This window comes from Amphiprion ocellaris, chromosome 19 (assembly GCF_022539595.1).
Source record: "Amphiprion ocellaris isolate individual 3 ecotype Okinawa chromosome 19, ASM2253959v1, whole genome shotgun sequence".
Taxonomy (NCBI): Eukaryota; Metazoa; Chordata; class Actinopteri; family Pomacentridae; genus Amphiprion; species Amphiprion ocellaris.
The window spans coordinates 31,111,377-31,126,365 of record NC_072784.1 but is presented as its reverse complement, the minus strand read 5'-3'; the positions used below and the strand labels follow the sequence as shown (position 1 = coordinate 31,126,365).

The window sequence follows — 14,989 nt, the reverse complement described above, 5'->3', positions numbered from 1 at the left end:
TATTATTATTATTATTATTATTATTATTATTATTATTATGTTCCCACATTAAGCATCACATCTGCTGATTCAAAGATCTGTCTCTAACTAGAAATGAACTGGTAATCCTTCTCTCCAATCTCAGTGTAGAAGCACTTTGAATCTCCACCAAAACAAGAGACAAGACAACTTCATACCAACTTAATAAACTGGTTTATGCCTGGGCTGCACGGTGGTTCGGTGGTTAGCACCATTTCCTTGCAACTAGAAGATCCCCGGTTCGCATCCCGGTCTTCCCGGGATCTTTGTGCATGGAGTTTCCATGTTCTCCCTGTGCATGTGTGGGTTTTCATCGGCTTCCTCCCACAGTCCAAAAACATGCTGAGGTTAATTGGTGATTCTAAATTGTCCGTAGGTGTGAATGTTTGTCTCTATGTGTAGCCTTGTGATAGACTGTTACCTGTCCAGGTGAACCTTCACCCTCAGTCAGCTGGGATAGACTCCAACCCCCCCGACCCTAATGAGGATTAAGCAGTGTGTAGATGATGGATGGATGGTTTATGCCTCATTTTCTCACTTGTTGCATTTCATTATTTCATACAAAGCAAGATGTGCAGTTGTGATTTGACATCTTTAAGCTCAGTTTTAAAGACATGCTTTAACCTATATGACTTTTAACTTCCTTTTGTGTCACGTCACTATCAGGAAAAGTTCTGCATCCAAACAAAAGACAGAGACTCTCCAGGACAAACTTTGTGCAGCTTTCCTCTCAGACCGTCCCAGTGTTTGTCCCTCTGCACATTTAGCTTCATGCTCTTCCTGCCTGCTGTTGACTCAAACAGCCTTTGCTCATTTATTAGCAGCTGTGCGGCCAATTATCTCCCTGCCCCCTTTCCTGTGTTCTACCAGCAGCAGCAGCAGCAGCAGCAGCAGCAGCAGCAGCAGCAGCAGCAGCAGCAGCAGCAGCAGCAGCAGCAGCAGCAACAGGGAGGGAGCCGAGGGAGGCGGGGGAGAGAAGGGGAGGGTTCCTCTCCTCTGACATCGTCATAAAGGAATCCCCTCCGCTGGGCTGGACCCGCCCCCTCGCTTACTCTCACCCCGTCTGGCTCCCAGACACACTCGCGTTCACACACACTCCTGTCTGCACAGCCGAAGGAGAGGCAGGCCGACACGGAAGACAAAAGGGCGAGAGACACCGAGAGACAGTGGGGGAGAGAGGGGAGGCAGAGTGTGAAGTTCAACTTTAGAGTGTGACACTGAGGAGCGTCAAGAAAGTGAGACTGAGAGAAGGAGTAAAAAGTGTTGTCAGGTAGGTGCAGCATCGCCTCTCCTCAGAAGATGACTCTTGCCTTTTTTTTTTTTACTGTTTTATGACTTCATGACCCGGCAGAACTGTGCACTTTTCTTTGACTTTTTGTTGTTTTTTCACATCTCGAACCGCCAGTCTTCCCCAGAGAAGACTTTCTGCAACCTGTTGATCAGGACAGAGGAGCCCAGTAGAGTCCGCCTGCTGTTCTAATGTACTGTGATGTTGGAATATTGCCTGTTGTGAGCTCTGCCACTGTGGACCGGCTCCATTACAAAGGTCAGATGTAAATAGTTCCTTTAAACAGGATGGCTTCGTTTCTGCCTGTCTTTCTGCCTGCCTGTTGATCCAGAGATTATATCACCGCCCGTCTGAGTGATTTACTGCGTAATTACTTGGCCTCTACCTGTTTGACTGCTTTCTTTTGCAACCGTCTGCTTCCAGTGTGTATGTCATCTGTCTGTCTACACGTCCGTCAGTCTGTGGGGTGTCGCTGGCAGCTCAGAGTGCAAACACAGGTCATAAAAAGCCGTAGAAAAGCAGCCGAGAGGCGTAATGGTAGTGCTGAACGAGGCCGGAGCCGCTCAAACATTCCTCTCATTGTTCAGAGGCCCTGTAAGTCTGCGAGCTCCCAAACCTCCATGAAAGGAAGGGAATCCAGCGGCTACTGTAGCTAACCCAGTTAGAGCTACAGATCAGGGCCGGCTGTCTCTGCCTTCCTGCTCAACACCAATCTGGGCAGCTGAAGGCAGAAAACTGGAGGTGGAGGAGGTTCGGCTCAGAGAAGGGGCAAGACAAGTTAATTTAACCCAACAGGATCCGACTGATAACCTTTAAACCAAAGGACATGGGAAAGAGAAGGCGGAGGTCAGAGGTGTTGTTATTTTGCCTTCTACAGTGACTGGGGATGGATGGATGGATGGATGGATGGATGGAGGAGAGAAGGTGGGGATCCAGAGCTCTTGGCTTTGGTGGCTGGTTGAGTGGGTGGGTGTGCCCAGCAGAAGTCTGCAGGATTGGGCCTGGGCTCAGGAAACCGTGGCGTAGTGGAATAAAAGTGTGTGCGTACGGTTTCGGCATCCATTTGTGCATGTGTGGTTCGGTGGCAGCGGGGCAGCTGTACACTAAGTACAGGGCTGGTGGTGGTGAGGGTGTTTGGCAGTGAATCAGGCTGAGGATAGAGTTACACGCATCGGGCTACAGGGAGTGGACCATGGGCTTGGGCTGGGCTCCGCTCTGCTGAGGCTAGCTTTACAGCCCAGAGAGACTTTGAGCTTTTCTCTTTTTTCTGAATCCGCTCTGGAAATACTTTTTATTCTCAGACTAATGTCCCACATGTGGCGCGTTCCATTGATTCCAGGCCAGCCAATGAACGGCCGCCTTTAATTCAGGAAAACTGCAACAGAAGAAGGCCCATAGTAGAGCCCGAGTTCTCATTTGAATGTCACTGAATGTCACGGCCTTGGCAGTAATTACGCCCTCACACACAACACGAAACAAACGCATTCTTGCTCACACACACACACACACACACACACACACACACACACTCTGTTGTGTGGCAACTTGGTCAAGGTGTGGAACTGCAGAAGGTGTGTAGGATCAGATGGTGTTTTGCAATTTCACTGCAGGTTTAGAACAGATCTCAGAAGCATTTTTCCAAGAGGTTTGTTATTTTAGCCTTTACGGTCAGATTGATGATTGGGAATCCTGTTTTGACTGTTTAAATTGTTGAGTAAATCCACATTTTCTGCTGTGTCAGGTGTGATTGCGGCGGGCGCCCGTCTCCCAGTGTTTTCGGACTCAGGTGTTCGTGTACTTTTCCACGTTTTATTCCACTGTGAGCCCACACAGAGAGGCGTAATGGATACGACAGCAATTACGAAAAGCAAACCCGGCATATTTACACTTTCAGTAGAGAATTCAGACGTATTTGTGGCCCTTCAACTCCAGTGTTGACACAGCGTCTTGAATTATTAGACTTTAAACACACTGATTTCTCACGGGCTGGAAAAAAACTGCACCTTCTGTAAAATTCTGTGATGCAGTGGAAAGATACCAAAATAACTCCACTTCAATACATAGTACACCACCATTGAAAAGGTTGGGGTCATCCAGACAATTCCATGTTTTCCATTAAAACTTCCACTTTTATCCATGTGCTAACATAACTGCACAAGGGTTTTCTAATCATCAGTGAGCCTTTCAACTGTCGAGACTGTACTTCTGATCCATTTAGTGTTATCTTTATTGAAAAAAACTGCTTTTCTTTAAAAAAATACGGACATTTCTAAGTGAACCCAAACTTTTGAACGATAGTGGACATGAATTAAAGTTGCTCTACATTAGTTTAAGCTGTTCAAAAATTAGTTAAAGTTGCTTTCCAACAGTTAAAGTTGCTCTATATTATTTAAAATTGCTCTAAATGAGTTAAAGTTGACCTACACTAGAACAATGTCTAGACTGTATTTATGATTCATTTAATGTTATCTTCATTGAAAAAAACTGCTTTTCTTTCAAAAATAAGGACATTTCTGAGTGACCCTAAACTTGTGAATGGTAGTGTAGATAAATTATAATTGCTCTATACTAGCTAAACTTGCTCTATATGAATTAAAGTTGCTCTACTTTAGTTAAAGTTGCTCTGCATTAGTTACTTTTGAACGGTAGTGTAGTTCTTAATGAAGTGCACAATGGCAGCCGGCGGAGCGTCCAGTGAGGCGGTTCACAGCCCAGAGGTGTGAATGATGTCACTTTGGTATGTATTTGTACTATTCCTGTTTTATGAGACGGTGAAAAACCCAGCTAACGTTCATGCCATGTTCACCCAGCAGCCCACTGGCATAACTGTTTATTGATAGTGAGCATATTGTGTGTGGAGAAGGTGGATCATGTGTGCACTGCTGTGTGTGTGTGTGTGTGTGTGTGTGTGTGTGTGTGTGTGTGTGTGTGTGTGTGTGTGTGTGTGTGTGTGTGTGTGTGTGTGTGTGTGTGTGTGTGTGTGAGCACACAAGGGCATAGGGAGAGAGAAGATATGTGTTGAAACAACAAGGGCTTGAGATCCAGCTGTCTCAACAGAGGCTTTTCCACTTAACTGTGTGCCCTTGTATAAACGGCAATGTCAATTCTGAACTCCAGCTGAAGGGGAGAGAAAGCAGCCAGTGGCCACGTCCACACATGGACCTCCATGTGCATGAACGTATACACAGCAGAACACACACATAGTGTACACTGTACACCATTTAACAACCCGCACACAAGGCCGGGGCTCATGAAGACGCTCCCTGAAAACATTCTGAGTACATCTGCTGGCGATCGGCGCTCGGTGATACTAATTTTCCGACTCTACGCCTCGTCAGGATGCAACATGTTGGCACAGTCGTGAGCAACCAATAAGCCTGCATGCCAGAACCGTATGATTATTTCTAACCATAATAAACATCCAATTTGAGGAGAGCGTAACAACAGGATCGCCTGTCTCCTCAGTCAAAGTAAAAACAGGCCAAATGCAACAGAAAAAAAAGCAGGGAGATGTGTTGAGATCCTCACAGCGGCGAGTGTTTGAGGTGAGGTATTGGACGGCCTGTGTCAACCAGAATGCCGTCATTACAGGGGAAGGGAAGGAATGAGCTCATAGACATTAACGGCTGTGGGTTCGACTGGGGGAACGCGAAGGGGAAGAGAGAAACCGATGGAAAAGATGAAAAGGCAGAGAAAATAACACACAAGATGAGCCAGTGCCAGATGAAAGGGTGGCGGGATCGAGGGTTTTAGGTTGATGGGGGAGAGGAGCTAAAGGGGAGTTAGCGTGATGTCTTTGATGGCTGCTGCAGACCTTAAATGACCTTTTTTTTTTTTTTTGCTTCTTGAAGCATCTTGTTGTGACTGTGTAGAGACAGAGTGACAAGCGGAATTCAAGAAGATTACAGCTAAAATCCAGGAAAAAAATACCACCGTTCAAATGTTTAGGGTCACTCAGAAATGTCCTTATTGTTGAAAGAAAAGCAGTTTTTTCAATGAAGATAACATAAAATGAATGATAAATCCAGTGTAGACATTGTTAATGTGGTAAATGACTATTGTAGCTGGAAACAGCTGATTTTTAATGGAATATCTCCATAGGGGTACAGAGGAACATTTCCAGCAACCATCACTCCTGTGTTCTAATGCTACATTGTGTTAGCTAATGGTGTTGAAAGGCTCATTGATGATTAGAAAACCCTTGTGCAGTTATGTTAGCACATGGATAAAAGTGAGAGTTTTCATGGAAAACATGAAATTGTCCCGGTGATCCCAGACTTTTGAACAGTGGTGTACGTGCAAACTTTATGTAGATATTTTTAAATTACACAAATCTAGCCGAGGCTTCAGAAATGCTTTTGATCTGTAGCAGAATGTAACAAAAAAAAGAAAAAAAGGACCATGTTTTCCTCCCAGTAGCGCTAAAATCACGTGTTCTGAGGCGGTTCTAATTCGGTGTCATCAGTTGATTGGACCACAGATGGAGAGAGAGAACATTGGCCTGGAGAAAACTGCACGTTTTTTACATTTTCTGTGTTTTTCACAGCTGAGTTTTTAGAGGTTTTTGTGCTTTTTTTCGGAAGCTCTTTCCAAACTGCAGTGGTTTGTGACAACAATGATGCAGCGTTGGCGATAGCGCCTGAGTTCACCTTGTCCCTGGCACTGATCTCCAGCAGGCCCACGGTGACAACAGGCAGCCGGAGAACACTTATTTAGAGTCTGGAGTTCCCCAAAAGCGTCCCACTGACTCATACCTTGTACACGGCGGAATATTCATGCAGCTAAATATAAAAACAACTCAAGGAGAGGACGTCAAAGTAGCCTTCCGAAGCTCATTCAGTTATCTAAATGTGTCCCATCCAGACAAGTGAAGTCCAACAAGGAGGAATTTGGACGTATATGTTGGATTTTACAGTATGTTTACACAACATGAGAACTCTTCACAGTTTCTTGAGAGACTTAGAAGCGAGAGGAAACACAGCCTAGTGCTCTCAGGTCTTTTTTTTTTTTTTTTTAAAGCCTTCTTATATAAAGTGCATTTTTAGGCATCTTTTTTAATCAGGGAGGACGTTCTTTAATGCATAAGACCCCAAAATATGAAAATTTCTCAATATAAAATGCATTTGTAGGCATCTTTTTTATTCACCGGGGACCTTTTTTCATGCACAAGACCCTAAAACATGAAATATTCTTATATAAAGGGCATTTTTAGGCACCTTTTTTTAACCACTGAGGACGTTCTTTAATACATATAACCTCAAAATATGAAACTTTCCTAATATAAATTGCATTTGTAAGCATCTGTTTTATCAGTTAGAACCTCCTTTAATACATGAGACCCCAACATATGAAATTTATTCAATATAAAATGCTTTTGTAGGAACCTTTTTCAATCAGTGAGGACGTTTTTTAATGCATAAGACCATAAAACATGAAACATTCTTATGTAAGTTTGATATTTAGTCAGGTTTTTTTAACCACTGAGGACCTTCTTTGATGCATAAGACCTCAAAATAAAAAAAATTCAATATAAAGTGTATTTGTAGGCACCTTTTTAATGCACAAGACCCTAAAACACAAAACATTCTTATATGAAGTACATTTTTAGACAACTTTATAAACCACAGGACGTTTTTTCATACATGAGATGCCAAAAAATGTAATTTTCTCGATATAAATAGTGTTTGTAAGCACCTTTTTTAATCAGTTAGGATGCTCTTTAGTGCATAAGACCCTAAAACACGAAGCATTCTCATATAAAGTGCATTTGTAAGCATCTGTTTTTATGAGGGAAGACCTTCTTTAGTACCTGAAACTCCAAAATATGGAACTTTCTCAATCTAAATTGCATTTGTAAGCTTGTGGCAGTAAGAAATACAGTATGTTTACACAACATGAGAACTCCTCACAGTTTCTTTGGAGATTTAGCAGCGAGAGGAAACACAGCCCGGTGCTCTCAGGTCTTTTTTTAATTTATTTTTTTTCCACACAAGGGGCACAGATAAAGAGGCAGAACAGAGCAGGTCAAACGTCTTTAAAGGGAGTGCCACTCGACTGGCCACTTCCTCCTAACCCAATTCTCCATTCTGTCATTGAAAAGCTATTTTTATAAGAGGCCACGGGAAGTCTGGGAGCTGACAAGAGGCGAGCGTGTTCAGCACAAACAAGCAAACGGTACAGATGTGAGGACGGCGTGAGGTGGAGGTCCGAGTGTCAGCCGGGTCTCTGAAGCTTCTCTGTCGGCCAGGGGAATTCCTGGCAGAGTGATTTTTGAGACTACAGGACTGAATCACATTGCCAGGGATTTCCAATGGCTGACACGAAAGAAAGCGGCATTATTTCTCACCAGTCTGCTCACTCAGACGTCTCATTTGCGTATCCACACACAAACTGTCTCCACCAGATGCTCGCTCTGAACCCGGCTGTGCGGCAGCAGGACTTAACCCACATGTGAACAGTGAGTGTGTTCCATGTTCACAGTGGTTAAGTTCTGCCGCCACAGGGCTGCAGCCTGCGGGGGGGCAGTAAAGGTCAGGGAGGGGCCGCACTGCGTCAAAACCACCTCCCCAACATCATCACCAGACTTCAGATGACCACGACAAGCTGCACCACTGCTTCCTGTGTACGAGTCACATCCTCAAAAACCCCCAAAATATGAAACACGCACGAAATAAAATGCATTTGTAAGTTCATGGCCTCATTCAATACATGAGAGCCCAAAATATGAAACTTTCTCACCATAAAATGCTTCTATAAGTACCTTTTTAAATGCATAAGACCCTAAAACAGGAAACATCCTTATATGCGATGCATTTATAAGCATTTATTTTTATGAGTGATGCACGAGACACCAAAATATGAAACTTTCTCAATATAAATTGCATTTGTAAGTGTGTCGCCTCTTTTAATACACAAGTCCCCAGAATATGAAACTTTTTCAGCATAAAGTGTATTTGTAGGCACCTTTTTTAATCAGTTAGGATGTTCTTATTACGAGACCCCAAAATATGAAACCTAGTAATATAAAGTGCTTTTTAAAGCACCCGTTTTATAAGTGAGGACCTTCTTTAATACATGAGAGCCCACAATATGAAGCATTATCAATATAAATTGCATCTGTAGATACCTTTTTTAATCACTGAGGACCTTTTTTCATGCACAAGACTGTAAAATATAAAGCATTCCTGTATAAACTGCATTTTTAGGCACCTTTTTTAACCACTGCGGACATCCTTTAATTCATAATACCCCAAAATATGAAACCTACTCAATATAAAGGTCTTTTTAAAGCACTTGTTTTAATCAGTGAGAACCTTGTTTAATGCATAAGAACCCAAAATACGAAACTTTCCCAATATAAAATGCATTTGCAGGCACCTTTTTTAATCAGTTAGAACCTTCTTTAATGTGTATGACCCCAAAATATGAAACCTACTCAATATAAAGTGCTTTTTAAAGTGCCTGTTTTCTAAATACGGACCTTCTTAATACATGAAACCCCCCCAAATTGAAACTTTCTCAATATAAATTGCATTTTTAGGCACATTTTTTAACCACTGAGTATGTTTTTTAGTACGCGACTCCAAAATTTTTACTTTCTCGATATAAAATGCATTTTTAAGCACCTTTTTCAATCACTGAGAACCTTCTGTAAAGCATAAGACCCTAAAACACAAATATTCTTAATATAAATTGCTTTTGTAGGCACCTGTTTTATTCACAGAGGACCTTCTTTAATGCATAACACCCTAAAATATGAAAGGTTCTTATATAAACTGCATTTTTGACATTTTTTTTAATCACCAAGGACCCTCTTTAATACGAGACCCCCCAAAATATGAAACTTTCTTAATGTTAATTGCATTTGTAGGCACCTTTTTTAACCACTGACAATGTTCTTTAATGCTTGAGATCCCAAATTTGAAGCTTTCTCAATATAAAGTGCATTTGTAAGCATCTATTTTTATCAGTGAGGACCTTCTTTAATAAATGAGGCAAGCAGAAATGCAGATTTTATAGATGATCCTTCTTTCTGAGTGGAAAATTAGTGCCATCATTTATTTCTTTTTTTTGATTCACATAACTGTAGCAGATGGAAATTTGGCAATTTTGTGCTGAACTTGAACGGAAACCCAGCTGACGTGAAAACTGCGTGTCAGAAAGTGCTCTAATGTCGGTAATTTGTGACCGGAATAGAATAGAAACACTTTATGTGATGCCCGGGGGAAAATTCTGCTGTTAGAGTAGCAAGAAGAAAGAGTGAAATATATAAAAAATATAAAAGAAAGTGTCAGATACAAATATTACATCAGGCTGTTCCGGACTTGGTTTTTATGGACCGACTGAGCTTGACCTCTCACCTGATCACCTGAAAGCATGTGAGGTTTTTTTTTATGGGATGCAGGTATATCATAGCTGCTAATCTGCTGAATTAGCTTTAGTGCGGTAAATGTCAGCTGTCTCATTAGTGCTGGAGGCTGCTGCTGCTCCTGTAGGGCGACCGATGGGTCGTCTTCAAGGAAAGAAATATTTTGTTTGCACCTCCAGCTGTTGGTTTTCTGCATGAAGCATGGCAGTGTGTTTGTGTTTGTGTGTCTGCTGTATGTCTGTCCATATGTCTGTGTGTCTGTGTGTTTGTGTCTGCTATGTCTGTGTGTGTGTCTGTGTGTTTGTCTGTGTGTTTGTGTGTCTGTGTGTTTGTGTAGTGGCCTCTGTCCTCAGCCCCTGCTGGGTCGGTCTCCTGTGCCTGCTGTGCTGATAATCAGTGTGTGACGTCGGCTGGCTCAGTTCAGCAGGAACAGGGGACTGCTCTCATTTCCACACAAACACACACTTTCACATAATGACAGTATTATTAAGATGCTTTTTTCCTGCACTTTAAATCTACATCGTTCACAAACCAAGCAATGAATAAATGTAAAAAACATGAACATCTTGTTGCAATAAATTCAGTGTTTTTGTGTTGTTGCCGAGCTGCTGCAGCTTCATGTATAAATTCAGCATCTTCTGTTAAATGTGGTTCAATGAATTAAAAATTGCATTGCTCTCAGAAAAATCAGCATCTGTGTCCTGTGTTGTGTCCCATCATTGCTTCACCTCTAGAAAAGAAAAGCACTCAGAGAGCACAGTCCTCCTCCAAGGCTGCTCATTCCAACATATGGCATTGTCAGAAATGCATCATATTTTTTTAAATGCATCATTTTTTTATTAGTTATTGATGATCAGAAATCACGGCACTGTAGAACGTGTCCATTTAATATAGATGTACCCACAAACTAAATGACCTTGTGCTGAGCACAGGCGTGTGTTATGCATGTGCACGTTATGTACGGATACTGAATCACATGACCTAAATATGTAGCGGGTGGCGGGAATTGATGGGACTCAGAAACACCCCCACAATTTAATCAATTGTTCCTTGTATCATTTCCGACAGATAAGTCCTGATAAGTCCTCAGTGGTGGATTTGTAGTAGGATCACAATCATGTGATCATCAGCAGGCAGCTGACGTAGTGTTCACTTGTTGTCATGGTTACAGTGATGCTGTGCTGCTATCTCGGAATGATCCAGAAATCTTTAACAAATCTGTGGATCCAGACTATAAGCTGCATCACTGCCAAAATCTAATCACTTGGTCCTTGTGTCATTTCTGACCTTCCCTGAAAATTTCATCCATATTCAGACAGACAAACCAACACCGATCATCACATAACTCTGCTGTGTTCCTTGGCGGAGTAAAAACACAGTCATTTATACTGTAAAATTCCTGCAGCTGTGGTCACCAGAACACTATCGTAAAATTACGGAAAAGAAATGTATTGATACTGTTGATTTTACAGTGAAAAAAAAGTTTTAATCTTTAAAAAAATATTTAATTTTACTTGAAAATGTACACGTAAATACCATACAAAATTAAGTTTGTGTGACCTATTATATAATATATGACATATTACATATATATTATATTATATTATAATATTACAGCATTTTTTCATTATCAGCACAGCAGAAGTGAATTTAACATTTAATCTACAACACCATTCAAAAGGTTGGGGTCAAAACTCCCACTTTTATCCATGTGCTAACATAACTGCACAAGGGTTTTCTAATCATCAATGAGCCTTTCAACACCATTAGCTAACACAATGTAGCATTAGAACACAGGAGTGATGGTTGCTGGAAATGTTCCTCTGTACCTCTATGGAGATATTCCATTAAAAATCAGCTGTTTCCAGCTAGAATAGTCATTTACCACATTAACAATGTCTACACTGGATTTATCATTCATTTAATGTTATCTTCATTTAAAAAAACTGCTTTTCTTTCAAAAGTAAGTATATTTCTAAGTGACCCTAACATTTGAATGCGTGTACGTGTTTTCAGGATGTCATAAATGCAAAAATTGTGGTTATAGCTGTCTCTGTTTTTGAGTAATGATGCTAACAGACAAACAGACGGACAAACCAACGCCTATCGTCACATAACTCTGCAAAAGAACTCATTATCGTGTCATAAATCTCACAAATGCAGTGTTCACCCTTTACCTCTTTGTTCCCTCCATCACCTTGTTTGTCTGCTGATCTGTTGAGGTTAGAAACAGGAAATAAAAGACGCCACAGACGGGTGAGAAAAAAGCTGCAGGTTGAAAATTACAAAAGGAGATTTCTTCACTTTCATTTTTACCTAAGTTAAAGTCTGCAGGTGGGAAACTGAGTTGTTGGGTCATTTAGGAAGTTCTGCAGCTTAAATCAGATTTCTGTACAGTTACACAACGTTAACCTTTTACTTCCTATGTGAGAAGACATTTCCACACATTTACGTGGCTGAAAGTCTTTGAGCCGTTCTGTAGACTACAAAGAAGAACGTCAAGAAAACCGACAGACGTAACGAGCTTTCGGTTTCATGGTGGTGCTAATAAAAAAAAAAGAATGAAAACACAGCGTTGTGGTGCTAGCTGGCAGGAAAAGAGGATTCAAAGCCAAACTCGCAATAAAATATGTCAAGCAGGAGACAAAAGAAGATAATATATATGTACTATAGATCAGACAGGTTTAAATTTGCCTCATTTTGAATGCATGTTTATTTTTCACAGACTTATTTAACCCTGTAAGAAATAAAATCAGAGTTACAAGTGAAAAGCTTTTTCTAAGGAGAAAAATATGTCCTAAAAAATCTAAACATAAAAATCTGTCCTAAAAAAATAAATAGAAGTAGAAAAATCTGTCCTAAAAACATAAACATACATAGAAAAATATTTCCAAAAAATACAAATATAAGCAGGAAAATGTCCAAAAAATAATTAACATAAAAATATGAGCTAAAAACATAAATATAAATAAAAAATGTCCTAAAAATATGAACACAAATAGAAAAATGTTGTCATTTTTTGAACCACATTGTCACCAAATTCACCTCTTCTCTATAAAATCTGATAGTTTTACTGCCATGAAGACATTCTGCACATAATAAACTATCATTTAATCTAAAGAGAAGCTATAAAATGCGACTTTCTGTGCATCAAAGTGTGTTTACCAGACAAAGTCCAGGTTGTATTTGGTGAATTTTAACTGGTCCATGTTTGTTTTTGTTTTCAACTATCTTTAATCCACATATTTTATTCTAAAATTCATTAAAATACTGAGTTGCCAAGAAAGTAAAAGTTCATGAAACCTGCAAGTACAGGCGAAAAATATCAGAAATAAAACTATAACACAGCCTGTTTACATGTAAAGTCAATTTTCCAAGTTTGTTTTTGTGCATTTTTTAACTGAAGTTGACTTTTAGTTGTTTTGGGTTTTTTTTTTTCAGTTTTCTGAGAAATCTGAGGTTTTTGTATTAATTTTAACTTTAAAATGATCTGTAACCATTTTGAGATTGGAACGTGTGGAAATGTGGCTAAATGTGACAGGAAATAAATAATTCAAACCGATGATAAACTGCACATTAATGCATGAACGATGATAATCTAAAGTCATCATTTATTTCAGAGAAGCAGAACGATGATCACTGACGAGGATCTAAAGCTAAACAACCGCATGAAAGCTGGAACTAATTCTTCATTTTGGGGTCGAAAGAAACATAACCGCTGCTATCTGTCTTATTTTATAAATTATGTTTGTGTTTTTCTGTCAATAAAGTGTGCACTTTATGAACATGTCTGTACTGTTTTAATATATTCAGTTTAATTAATTTATTTTCTATCTTTTACATATTTTGGTTCAGTTCTTTCTTTATTGTTGCCTGTAAAACAAGCTTTAAATAACCATTGTGAGTGAAAAGATGCTTTCTAGATCAACTTTCTTGCTATTTTGAGACCTGAGTCTTCGACACTGTAAAATAAAATCATATATAAAAACGAAAATTAAATTCCGTATAATAAAAATAGAAATAAAATAATAAAAGATGAAAATCTGGATGCAAGGATGCCAGAAAAAATATGTAAAAAGAAAAATTTAAAAGAAAGGTTAGTGGAAGTCTAGATTATTTTTTTTTTTAGCTGTTTCAGGTATAGAAAAACTGATTAAAGAAATAAATTAATTAATATAAAAAATTAAAAATAGATAAAATAAAATAAATTCTGTGTATGTATATTTGATCTGTAATTAAACAAAATGGGGGAAATAACTGTTTGGAAAAATGATTAATCCTAATCTACATAATTTATCTTTCTAATAACAGCAAGTATCTGTAAAATATATTTTTTTATTTCTTATCCACATACAGTAAAAATGGTGGAATTTTACAGTCAAATGCTGAAAAATAATAATTATTTAATGAATAACATTTATTTAAAAATACTGATTTTTGATGAAGACATGATTTACAGTATTGGACTGTTTTTTAACGGTAATTTACGTTTTTTGTGTGATTTTATAAGTTATTTTTATTATTTTCCTTGAAATACCTAATTATTCTTTTCAATAACAGCAAATAATTCTAAAATAAAGAATAATAATATTAATAAATACAGTAAAATGGTGTAATTTTAGAGTCCAGTGCTGTAAAAGAACTAATTACTGGTTATAAAAGCTCAGATTTTGATTAGATTTTTTAAGGCTAATTTGTAAATTGATAATTTTATCCTGTGATTTTAAAAATTCTGAATAAAATTAGCTGTAAAATATCTAGCCTTAAAATACAGTTTCTCTTTGAATGACAGAAAATAAAAAAATAATTTTTTTGTCGACTTAAATACAGTAAATTCAGTGAAAAGGAAAAATAAGCCTTTCATTCTGTGATTTTATTAAATATTATCTATAATTTTTTCATAAATATATTTTTAAACCTATTAATAAATGTTAGTTTTTTTTACAGTGTGCTTTTCTTATCTAGAAAAGGTTTAATGTTCCACTGAATCCTGTCAACGCGGTCTGCTCGTTTATCCGTCTCCATGGCGACGCATGATAACGCGGTTTTCGCCGTGACACGGCAGCCGCCCAGATGTTTGTCCTCTGCCGGCAGGTCGCCATGGCAACGGGGGCACATGACCGTCATCACAGAGCGGCTGCGTCACAGGAGGCGGCGGTTCGACAGACCAGTTCCCGTTTCTGAGAAGCGACGCCGCTCCGGTTCCTCCGAAGCGTCTCTACCGCCGGAACGTTTCCTCCGGTGTCTCCGTTTATCTTTCCGGCCCCTCCTCACCGAGTACATGGCGTCTTTTTTCTTTTTTTCTATCCGCCCAC

At 39.4% G+C, this 14,989-nt stretch overlaps 1 long non-coding RNA gene across 1 annotated transcript; it reads left to right on the top strand.

Annotated features, from left to right (window-relative positions):
• Nucleotides 1-1,115: 1,115 nt before the first annotated feature.
• LOC129347494 (uncharacterized) lies at nt 1,116-13,455 on the top strand. Its single transcript, XR_008599631.1, has 2 exons — nt 1,116-1,288; nt 1,424-13,455. It is a non-coding gene; the product is annotated as an uncharacterized LOC129347494 (long non-coding RNA).
• The last annotated feature ends 1,534 nt before the right edge of the window (nt 13,456-14,989 follow it).